At 37.7% G+C, this 12,583-nt stretch overlaps 1 protein-coding gene and 1 non-coding gene across 3 annotated transcripts in view; one reads left to right on the forward strand and one right to left on the reverse strand.

The window, feature by feature from the left end:
* Nprl3 (GATOR complex protein Nprl3) overlaps window positions 1-12,583 on the reverse strand; it is a 654,348-nt gene that overhangs the window by 55,276 nt on the left and 586,489 nt on the right. The gene's annotated exons all lie outside the window — the stretch shown is intronic.
* On the forward strand, window positions 189-499 carry LOC150102947 (signal recognition particle RNA). Its single transcript, XR_016548884.1, has one exon.

Below are 12,583 nucleotides of genomic sequence, written 5' to 3' on the forward strand. Positions count from 1 at the left end.
CATTCTGATCGACATAGCATAAAAATCCCAAAAATGTGGATGGCATAGATTCAACCCACATAATAGCTGTGTAGCTCAGTAGAAGTGCTGTGTGTCGTCCATGTCACTGGACTGTCTAAAGGGAGCGCATTGCAATTTCTCTTCTAGTTGCTGATTAGAGGAACATTTATTAAACATTTTAAAATACTGCTGGGAGTCAGGGCAAGTTCCTATAATCCAGCTGAGTAGAGGCTTGAAATGGTGGATGAAGACTGGGGTTCTGCTTCGCAACATTCTTGTGTCGAGAGGATGTCCACACTAAGTACAGCATCAATATGGTGGCTACAAGGGAGCTCAAGGTCACCAGGTTGAATAATGAGAAGCATACCAGCTCAGGGTTGAACCACAGTAGGCAAAAGTTTCTGTAGAGTACAGCAGTTGGACTGCTGTACTCTATGGCACAACGCCTGTGAGCAGGCATTGTGCAGCAGCCAGAAACAAAAACCAGATCCATTTCTTTAAGTGGCCATGTTATGCTGAATGAAACAGTTCATGTCTGATTACTAAAGTTAAGAAGCACTGAGCCTAGTTAGTGTTTGGGAGTACCCTCCCAAACACTAACTAGGCTCAATGCCTCCTGGGAATACAACGTGCTTCTGGCATTTCTTACTTTTGGGCCATTACATGGCATTAGTGCTCCTTCATGATAAATTATATCATGATAATTCATGATAATTTTTGTATTTTAGTTGATAATATGAGGTTAGCTCAGTGATTTTCAACCGGTGTGCCGTGAGATTTGTGAAAATTAATTAATTGAAAGAAATAATGTCGTAATTTGAGCATCTATTCCCTTGAAGCTCCAAAAAGGATAAAAAAAAAATTAAAAGAATATATTTTTAGTGTGCCGCAGAATTTTAATAATTAGTCTAGGTGTGCCATATTATGAAAAAGGTTGAAAATCACTGGGTTAACTTATTACACTTTTTGCTATTAACGGATGTGTGACTTACCGAGCTATTTAGTTTATAAGTAAACCTTGTATCTTTTTGTTTAAATATGATATCGTTGGTATGGCACCAATGTGTAGTAGAACAATGGCAGCAAAGAGCACATCGTTGGATGATTTGAATTTACAGGTTTTCGTGCAGTGCGGTGTGTGTGTGTGTGTGTGTGGAATGTATTCGTCACAAAAATTAAAGGATATGTGGAAGGAAACTAAAACTGGAGAGAGAAAGTGTGTATTAAATGTTTCAAAAGTGAGTACTATTAGGTGACGAGAATGCAGCAAAAGTTAGTAGAGTAGACAATATCAATGGTAGGATGGAAAATGTCAGAATTAATGTTGAATGTGTGACCCTTGAAATAGAGGAGAACAAAATATATATATATATAAAGAAATAGCATGCTTGAATGTTATGCTTCACAGGACAAAATGCAGAAGTAGCAAGAGATTAGCAGGATTGAGAAGAGAAAGAAGCATGTGGTCCAAAGTAATAATAAAGACTGAGCAAACAAACAAAAAAAAAAAACAAGTTAAGGAGAAACTTATGTATGGAGACTCAATAGGAGAGGACCTAATGAAAGTGTCACAAAATTGTGTTTCCCTGGTGCAAATATTCATGATATTAGTCACACCTTCCGGATATAAAAAGGTAAGATGAAGGAACTGATTGTCTTGTTTGGCACAAATGATTCGAGAGGTGGGAGGATGTAAAGGAGTTGTTAGAAGAGGCAAAACTGAAGAGTGAGAAGGTGAAGATTGTGAGTCTCCTGCCACACTATGATAGAGACGAACTGAGGAGGAGGGCACTGGTAGCTAATAAATAAATATGTAGGTTGTGCAGAAGGAATGATGTAGGATTTGTGGATCTGTGTTTAACAGAAAGAAGGACTGCATCTAAATGGTTTTGGTGTTAGGTGTCTGGAGAGAGCTTTGTTCACTGAGCATGCTGAAGCATACACTCAGGAAAACTTAAGCAATTAGGCTGCAAGCAGGTGAGTTTGTGTAAAGGCACCCATGAGGCAAGTGAGTGTGAGAATGGACAAGAGTGAAATCTAATTTCTCATGCAAAAATATTGAATAGGGAGTCAACTCACGAAGTAAAGGTAGGTGGAGGCCGAAAGGGATGCTGCAGTTTGTATGTACTAATGCCACACATATCAAGAACAAGAGGGAGGAGTTTTTTTGCATTGGTTAGTGCAACCTCATCAAGAGTGGTAGGTATTAGTGACACATGATTAACAACAGATGATGTAGTTACAGAGATAGAATGTGAAAGGTTTAGTATTTTCAGGGAAGATAAGATGGGGGAAGAAGTATTGCTGATGATAGCAGATGAATTGCAGCTAAAAAGAACAGGAGATAAGTGGGAGGGTGGAAATGACTGTTCATTTGAACCAGTCTGGTGTGAGATCAAGGTCAGGGAGTTCCACGGATGATCTGGAAGACATGCATTGGCAAATTAATACAATGAGTACAGGTCGAGTGATTATTATTGGAGACTTCAATTATGGAGATATAGACTGGAAGAAAGAAACATCACACATCAAGAAGGAAATGGAATTTATACACCTGCTGGGAGATAATTACTTGAGGCAGCATGTGATGCAGGGGACTAGGAGTGTGAGAGTATTGGACCTGGTTATACGATCAGAAGAGCTATCCATAACCAAGGTGATCATGACTTGGAAGATTTTGCATGTGGAATATTCTGTCAGGAAGTGGTGTATGTGGAACCAGGTAGGTGATTATGACAAGCGTAGGGAGAAGCATAAATCTGTGCCATGGCATAAAACACTGCAGGGTAAGGATATTAGTAGTGCATGGGAGATAGTTAAGGGTCATCTAGAGCAGTGGTTGTTAACCTTTTAGTAGTCACGAACCCCCCTAGTTTGTAGTAACATAATAATAATTAATTTTTTTTTAAAAAAATAGTGATTTTACTTACTGATTATAATGACAAAAAATCAGAAAACAGAAATCAACTTTACTTAAATGTATTTTAATTAGACCTCTGTTGTTGAACACTCTCTACTAATTTGTCTACTCTTGCTTCAATTGTGTTACTCAATGCTATTCACATGTAGGAGTCTATTCGGAGTAGATTTCGCTGTTTCATTTTAATATTTACCATCGTGGAAAATCCCTTTTCACACAAATATGTAAAAACAAAAGACAACAAATTTTGAATGGCAATGGTAAACAGGTGCAGATATTCCCTTCAGATATGTATCCAAAATTGGACCAAACTTTTCTTCTTTACGAAACTTTTACTAATGATTTTTTTCAAACAGTTATTACATTCATGAAGGACTTATGATTTTTCAGTTCATCCTTTTTTCTTATAAAAAACTCTTCTGGCTTATCTTTATATTGCTGATGCTTCGTTTCTAAATGCCTTTTTAATTTATTTGGTTTCAGCCATTCATTTGAGAGGACTACACTGCAAACAACACATTGTGGTTTTTGAATTTCACCCATTTGTACACTAATAAATCCAAATTTTATATAACTTGTATCAAATTTCCTTTACCTGTCTTTACCTGTCCAGCAATTACAGCAGCCTTGCAAGAAATAGATCCTAATCCTGAACAACAGCTCTATACAAACAAAATCACAGACATAGCCAAAGCAGTACAAAGAGCGCACGGAAACATCTAAGACTCTTCAAAGGACAAGACAACAACAACAACATCAAATTTCCTTTGTTTACTTTTACTTATTTTTTTTTTTTTTTACATTTATGACTGGCATTATTTTCTGTTTCACACGCATTACATCATCTGTGGAATTATCACTATCACAACTTTCATGTGTTCTTTTTGAACTACCAAGTGTATTTATATTTTGGAAATCAAATAATGTTCTTTGCTTGTTCATTTTATAAGGGGGTAAATTTTAAGAAATAACAAATCATTCTTATAGAAAGGCTTAGATGTTGGTTAAACATGCTTACTAAATAACTTAAGGAAATTACAACATACAATAGAATACACATTAAATTAAACTTTAATATATTTACAATATTTTGGCAATGTCACATTGCCATCTTCAAAGGAACTTTCAATAAAGACACGTGCACGCAGGCACTAAACACAGTAAATGAGAAACGAAGTGAGGAAGCCATGGTTTTCCTAAAAGTCCTGATGGTGCCCCATAGCGAACTATGTAGGTATTCTTGGCCGTTGGGCTGAAGGTTGCATGAGACTGCCCCAAATTTGGGAGGCTTATATCAGGAGACCTTCAGCCCTAAGAAACATGCCAAACCTCAGTTTGGCATGTTTCTTAGCGCTGAGGCTGATTCCATGAATAGTCTTTCAAATTTGAACTTGCTACGCTGTATTATTGTGGCTTTTTTCCACTGTATTCTGTGGCGTGTATCCGGAGCATGGTCTGCAAGACCTGAGTGGCTGTACTGGGGAAACCAGATGTAGTCCTTGTGTTCTGAAATTCTGATATTCGCTGTCTTGCCTGTTTGGCCAAAGTAGGACAATTTACAGCTTCAAGGGACCTGGTATACACCAGGTAGGTCTTTAGTGGAGTGGATAAGGGATGCCAGTTTTCTAGAAGGTCTGTAACAAGAGGTCAAGTCATGTTTTTTTTAAGATTTTTGTAATTTTTTCCGAGGTGCCTCAGATGTAGAGAATGGTGATGGACCTAGAGTAATCCGGGGGAGGGGGTTGTGGTTTACTGGTTTCAATATTTTTTGAGGGGGGGGGGTAGCCATTGGCTGAGAAAGTGTTGAGGATGTGATTTAGTTCATTGGTTAGTGCATTGTCATTTGAACAGATTAGTTTAGCCCTGTTGTATAGTGTCTTAACAACTCCATATTGTTGTGAGGGGGGGGGGGATGGTGGGATTGTTGGTGAATGTATCTACCTGTATGGGTGGGTTTTCTATAAACTGAGAAAACCAAAGTTCCATTAGGCTGGCAAGTGACTAGTGTGTCTAGGAAAGGAAGGTTGTTATTTTCCTCTTTTTCCAGGGTGAACTTAATTCTAAGGTGTTGGTTGTTTAAGTGTGTTAAGGAGAGGAGTGTATCAGAGCCATGTGGCCAAATAGCGAACACATCATCAACGTAGCGAAGCCATATGGAATACCTACATAGCCCGCTAGGGGGCACCATCAGGACTTTTAGGAAAACCATAGCTTCCTTGTTTCGTTTCTCATTTACTGTTTTTAGTGCCTGCGTGCATGTGTCTTTATTGTAAGTTCCTTTGAAGATGGCAACGTGACATTGCTAAAATATTGGAAATATATTAAAGTTTATAATGTATATTCTATTGTATGTTGTAATTTCTTTAAGTTATTTAGTAAGCAAATAACAAATCAGTATTACAGCATTGAAAGTTTCAAAAATTAATTGCACTCAACTTAACAATGTTAAGTTCTATGCATTCGTACTAGTATTGTTTAAAACTTCAGAGAATCACTTCTATCACAAGTTCACACATCCAGTAGGCAGATCTCATGACTGGCATTGTTGCCAGCAGCAAAAAGTCAATTTGTATCACCACCACAAAAGAAACTACTGCATTAAACTGCAGAATTCAGATTACTAATACAAAATGAAACAAGTTTGAAACAAAGTAAAATAAAGAGCAAAAAATAATTATTTTAACAGCTTTCAAAATTTTAAAAACTAGAAACTTTCTATAAATCCCCCCCCCCCCCCGGTTAAGAATCACTGATCTAGAGGAAGCAATATTAAATTGTATACTTAAGGAAAGGAGGATTAATCAGGTAGGAGTTAGATGGATGAGTGATATCATTAAGCCAAGATGCAGAAGAAGAAAATGCTGTTGAGGGTATAAATAAGGAGAAAGGTGACTAGCAAACTCACAAACAGTACAAGGCTCAGCAGGAAAGGTGACCAGCATGACAAAGAAGGCTAAATTAGATTATGAGAAGAATCTAGCTAAGCAGGCCAAAGGAGATCCCAAAGAGTTCTTTTGTTACTTAGCAAGTAATAGGAAGAATGACTGTGGAAGATTAACCTTAATGAGCGATGACTGGTCATGAGGTGACAGAAGCAGATAAAATAGTCAAGTTACTGAGTGACCACTTTGCAAAGGTATATCATCCTAGTGAGGTTACTGCCTTAACATATGTGGCAGACACTAATATGGGAATAGAGGTGGATGAATTTGAGGTTCTTAGGATATTAGAATCTCACTGTAAATACAACTGTGGGATTAAATGGGATATCAGCTTGGTTTTTGTGAGAATGATCAAGGGAACTGGAAATGCCTCTGACTAGGCTCTTTAATTTAAGTCTCAGCTCTGATAGAGTTCCAAGAGAGTGGAAAGAGGGTAAAATAATTTCCTTGCATAAGGGAGATTCTAAGACTGCAGTAGCAAATTTTAGACCAATCAGTATCTCAGGTGTGATGATAAAATAAAAGTACTAGAAAAATTGGTAAAACAGAGAATTCAAGAATGGGTAGATAAAAATATGATACTATATCAGGATCAACGTGGTTTGTGAAAGGTTGGTCATGCCTCAATAATTTACTAACTTTTTATAACAGAGTAGCATTTATCTCAGTTGGATAAAGGAAATGGCTACATGATGATTTTGCAAAGTCATTTGAGAGAATACCACATGGAATTCTGTTACACAAATTAGAACAAATGGGAATGGATATGACACAAGTGGATAAGAGGGTGGACAGATATCAAAAAGTAGTATGTGGAGGGGCAGAATCAATTCAAAAGCTGGTGACTGGTGGTGGCATGCTGCAAGGTTCAGTGCTAAGATCACTACTGCTTAATATGTACATAAATGATATAGGAAATAATCTGAAAAGAAATATTCAGTTGTTTGCTGATGAATCAAAATTAGGTAGAGTAATAGTGAATCAAGATGATGTGAAGAGCTTGCATGATGATTTAAATAGGCTGTCAGTATGGGAAAAAATAATGGATGTCAGTTTAATGTGGAAAAATGTAAAGTTATGCCTTTTGGGCATAACTTTATATTACAAGATTACAAGCTGTGTACCACACTGATGGAACTGTACTCCAAGAAAAGATGAAGCTAGAGATTTTGGGGTAGCAGTGGTAGACAGAGAGTTAACATTCAAAGGACATATTGATAAGGTTGTCCATAAGATTAGTTGGCTATTGAAGAACACATTAACAAGTACAAATAAGGAAGTTATTATTCCTCTATATTAGGCCTTGATATGCCACATCTGGATTACTGTGCTCAGGTCTGGTCTCCTGGGTTTCTTCGGGATGGAGAAGTGGTGGAGAAGATTCAGAGGCAAGCTACCAAAATGGTGAGTGGTCTGTGGAATGTTCCTTGTGAGGATCAACTGAGCGTGTGTGGATTGCAGTAGTTGGCTGATAGGAGAAAAAGAGGGTTTATGATAGAAACATTTAAGTTGCTTAAAGGGTTTTATAGGATTTATGCGGGGAAAATGTTTCAGCACTTGACTAGAGGGGCCAGAACAAGGAGTCTCTGGAAGTTAAATAAAGATGTGGTTAGTAGGGATTTTTTTTGAAGACTAGATTTTTTTTCTTGGAGAGTTGTAAATGAGTGAAATGGGCTGCCAGAGTCTGTTGTGAGTGCCTAATCTATTAATGGGTTGAAGGAGAGGTCTGATAGATTGTGTGGATAGTTTTTGATCTCCTGCGATGACTCTTCAGACTCCATGAAGGTGCCTGTACAATAATAATAATAATAATAACAACTTCTTTCATGTTCTCTCCAGCAAACCATCACTTTAGAACTCTAAGCAATAATTTCAGTTATTACTGGTCACCAATACTGCTTTTGTTCTAATTTATCTGTGAGTAGACTATAGACTATCTCTTAGAGATTTCTAACAAATAACAGGACTCTAGCTATGAAGTAGGAAGGTTTTTACTACTAGAGGTCAGGACCACAGTGTTAACAGTTAACCAAATTAGTGAGACTCTAGCATACTATGTAAATTGTTTCTTTGCACATACTCCAGATGATGACCTTGATATGAGAGTCAAAAGATTGGGTGAATATTTTGGTTAATATTAAGCTGAAATTTTGCTATAACATGATAGTTGTTTCCATAATTTTTTTAAAAAATGAATGCTGATCACCATGTAACTATGACAGAACATATATTCTTGTTATATTCCTTTCCCCAGGTGTTAAACAAAAGTTTTATCTACTTATGCTTAGTAAAAGATTAAAACAAGAATATAAGTTTTGTGTAGTATAATTTACTTTCTAACCAGCAAATAAACTTGCCAACTATTTCTGATCCAGAATATTTTAATAATATAGTGAAACACTATTTTGTTATTTGTACATGGAAAATATTAGACTTCTGCACTCATGCAGGTTTTAATATCTGACGTTGCTAAAGCATGTGATAAAATATAGCCAATGGACTTCTTTTCAAACTCTTAGAAGCTAGCTTCCCATTGTATCTGCTCAGAGTTGTCAAGTTCTACATCAGCCAATGCAAATTGAGTGAAGCTGCAAGGAATTAGATCATCTAAAAGCAAAATACAGCAGGTGATCCCCTCCCCCCCAATGCTCCTGCTATGATCCCTTGATTTTTGCCATTTATGTCACTTACTTCTCATGTACAGTTACTGTCACAATGGCCCTATATGCAAACAATACAACAATAAAGTTCCAATCTCTCTCTCTCTCTCTAAGAAATGGAAAACTGTTCTCAATGTCGACAAACGCACTGTAGCTCTAAAAGAAGATGAGTATCCCTGGAGGAAGAGATATCATGTTTGCCACCCTATTGCATGGCAACCAGTAGCCAGTTACTTAGGGGGAACAACTAGATAAGAGGTTTTGTTTCATGAATCATCAATTACATCTGCTCAAAAACAAGTGAGGCAACAGAAAAATTATATTTGCTACCTAGCTTACACAGTCAGCTAAGTATGGAACTCAAACTGTTCCTATATAAGACACTGATCAGACTAGTTCTGACATATGGCTCACCCACCTGGAGTCACATAGCAAATGCTTAAGAATGGCGTTTGTCACACTGTGGTTTCTAAATATAAAGCTTGAAGGTGTATATTATGAGAGTACATAATGAGGAGGAAGAGATATCATGTTTGCCACCCTATTGCATGGCAACCAGTAGCCAGTTACTTAGGGGGAACAACTAGATAAGAGGTTTTGTTTCATGAATCATCAATTACATCTGCTCAAAAACAAGTGAGGCAACAGGAAAATTATATTTGCTACCTAGCTTACACAGTCAGCTAAGTATGGAACTCAAACTGTTCCTATATAAGACACTGATCAGACTAGTTCTGACATACGGCTCACCCACCTGGAGTCACATAGCAAATGCTTAAGAATGGCATTTGTCACACTGTGGTTTCTAAATATAAAGCTTGAAGGTGTATATCGCTGTATCTTCTGAGTCAATTTGTGATATGACATTTTTCTTGAAGAGTTGCAGGCTGTAGTTGTTTGAGAGTACATAATGAGGATGGCTACACAAGTGAACAGAGGTAGATGGAATTAGAGAGGAAGGGGAGAAGCAGGTTTGTGTGTGTCCAGTTACAAAAAGGAATGCTCTTGTTTTAACACGCTCAACAGAAAGTACAGGAATGATGGTTGTCAGTTGAGTGGAGCAGTGGCCATGGAAGTTACCTGTAGAACACTAAGAATGATGGCTAAGTGAGTTTATCTCATCTGTGAGATAACGGTTGAAGTGAATCTGTAAAAGAGGGATCATTTGGCTGTCAGGAAAACAGGAGCTTGGATAGCACTGATAATTTTCAGGGATGTTTTAGTGCACCACTCAAACATATCAGTAATGGTGTAGAATGAAGAATTAGGATTTGTAAAGAGTTAACTGCTGGGTGGGTGAAAAATAGCATCATCTAGTTTTATAGATGCAAATGAAGCTACTGATGTGCTGTGTTTATGCCAGGAGAGGATGGAGGTAAATGTCAGTCCAAACAGAGAGATCTCATCCCGTTTGGTGATTGGTAATTTATGTATTACTGAGGGTAAGGGTAGATGAGCTGAGATCACTTTTTGCAAGAAAAAATGCAAGACTATGTTTTGGTGGCATTGAGGGTGCCTAGGTTCTCCTTATGCCATTGACAGATAGTAGAGATTAATGCTTAAAGCACTGGTTGAAGATGATATTGAATTTTGGAGCATCTTAGCACTGCATGCTAAGATGCTCTGTTCTATCGCCTACCATCTTTTTCCTGTACATTTATGTACAGGAGAAAGAGGGTAGGTGATAGAACAGAGCACTTATGCACTTCTGCATTGGTGGTGAAACTTGAAAAAAAAAAAAAAAAAAAAAAAAAAGCACTGTCCACCATGGCATGCAATCAATGAACAGAGAGAGAAAGCTTGTTGTTTATTATTTTAACGGTATAATAGAACACAGAAACTAAGTAAATAATTAATTTATTAACTTAATGCTGATATTTCGCTGGTGTTATAACCAGCATCTTCAGAGCACAAAAACACTGTCACAATACGCGAGACTAAAACAACATGGTGTACTTAAACAAAATTGTAGCAGCAACACAAAGACTAAAGTCCAGATTTTGGCACCCTCTATTTGATAAAATAAAAAAAAAAAAAAAAAAAAAAAAAGCTATCATATATTACTAGAGTCCTAGAAAAGTGCTAGTTTTTTCTTAATATGACTGTCTCCCAGATCTTCGGCAAGTTAATACAGCCATATTTGTTGAGATTTGGAGTGTTTTAGGGCTTCTGTCGCCTCTAAGAACAATCTCTCTGATTTATATGGGTTTCTGTGTAGTACTTTTGTGTTTTTCCAGTTGATCCTGTGTGCAGGGGTATCCAGAGCATGGTCTGCTAGGCCCTACTTCCCATAATGATAATTCCAGACGTATCTTTTATGTTCGCTGATGCAGATGTTCACAGTTCTTTCTGTTTGTCTGTAGTAGGCTTGATTGCATAAGCAGGGTACTTGGTAGACTCCTGGATGTGATAAAGGAGGAATGCTGTCCTTGGGTGAGCAGATGAGGGTGGCTAATTTGCTACATGGTGTGAATGTAGTGCGTAGTTTATGTTTATTGAGAATTCTTGAGATCTTTTCGGATGTGCCTTTAATGTAAGGGATGTGACTGTTTTGTTGTAGTTTTCTGTGGTGGATGGTGGGAGGGGTTTCTTAGGAGTGTTTAGTATTTTGTTTATTTTATGTGGATTGTAGCCGTTGGCCAAGAAGGTGTGGCGTGAGTCAGTTCAGCAGTAAGAGCCTTGTCATTGGAACAGATTGCTCTCGCTCTATGGGTTAGCGTTTTTAATATGCCATATTGTTGAGAAGGATGATGGTGTGATTGTTTGTGTAAATAATACCTGTATGTGTGGGTTTTCTAAAAACTGAAAATGATAAGGAACCATCTGGGAGACGTGTGATGAGTGTATCCAGGAAGGGCAGACAGTTGTTGGCTTCCAGTTCCATAGTAAAGTGGATTTTTGGATGTTGGCTATTTAAATGTGCTAAAAATGTTTTCAATGTCTCAGGGCCATGTGGCCAAATAGCAAGCACATTGTCAACATAGCGTAGCCAAAGTGTTGGTTTGAGAGTGGCTGTATTGATTGCTTGTTTTTCCAGGTGTTCTATGTAAAAGTTGGCTGGGGGGAGGGAGGAAGGGGGGAGCCCATGGCTGTCCTATCAATTTGTTTGTATATTTTCCCTTTCCATGTGAAATATCCTGCATGTATTGTGAATTTGAATAGTTCAAATATATCAGGGGGGAAGTGTGACTTCAGTAGATTGAGGGTTTCTATTAGTGGTACATTTGTGAATAGTGAAGTGATGTCAAAGCTTACTATTAAGTCTGAGCTTTTTAGGGTAAGGTGTTGTAAGATGCTTTTTAGGTGTGCTGAATTTTTGACAAAGGAGGGAGAATTGTTTGTGAGAGTGGCTAGTAGCTTCGCTAAATGTCTAGCCAGTTTGTATGTGGGACTATTTATACTGTCCACAATTGGGCGTAGGGGTGTGCCTTGCTTGTGAATTTTTGGTGTTCCATAGATCCTCGGTGTTTTAACATGGAAGGGTTTGAGTTTGTTAACTGTGTCTTTGGGCCAGGAAGTGACTTTTTTTCAATAATTTTCGTGCCTTATTCTTTTGTGTGTTGGTGGGATTGCGATCTATAATTTTGTATGTTGACTGATCTTGTAATAGTGTGTGCATTTTGTTTTCATATTCAGTTGTGTCCATCACCACGGTTGCATTTCCTTTGTCTGCTTTTGTTATGGTAATCTGGCTGTTGTTGTGTAGCTCTTTTATAGCAATGAATTCCTTATGTGGGATATTATTTTTGGGAGGCTTGGACTTGATTAGGATGTTGGCCACATCTAAATGTATGTTGTTAGCTATTGTTGGAGGCAGGTCGTATATTCCTCGTTCGATGGACGCCATTATTTCGGCTTTTGGAACTTGCTTGGGAGTTATGGCAAAGTTGTGCCCTCGACTTAAAGCACTCATGGCTTCTTTGCTTAAGGTGAGTGACGATAGATTCACGACGACGAGGTCTTGTTGTAATTGCGGTCGTTGTATGGTGTTCCGTTGTTGAAGATTTTCAAACTTATTTTGGTGCTGGTTTTTGACTCTGTCGAATTCTTTTTTTGCCGTT

Source organism: Typopeltis vanoorti, chromosome 9 (assembly GCF_054136105.1).
Source record: "Typopeltis vanoorti isolate ZY-2024b chromosome 9, IOZ_Tvanoo_1.0, whole genome shotgun sequence".
NCBI lineage: Eukaryota > Metazoa > Arthropoda > Arachnida > Uropygi > Thelyphonidae > Typopeltis > Typopeltis vanoorti.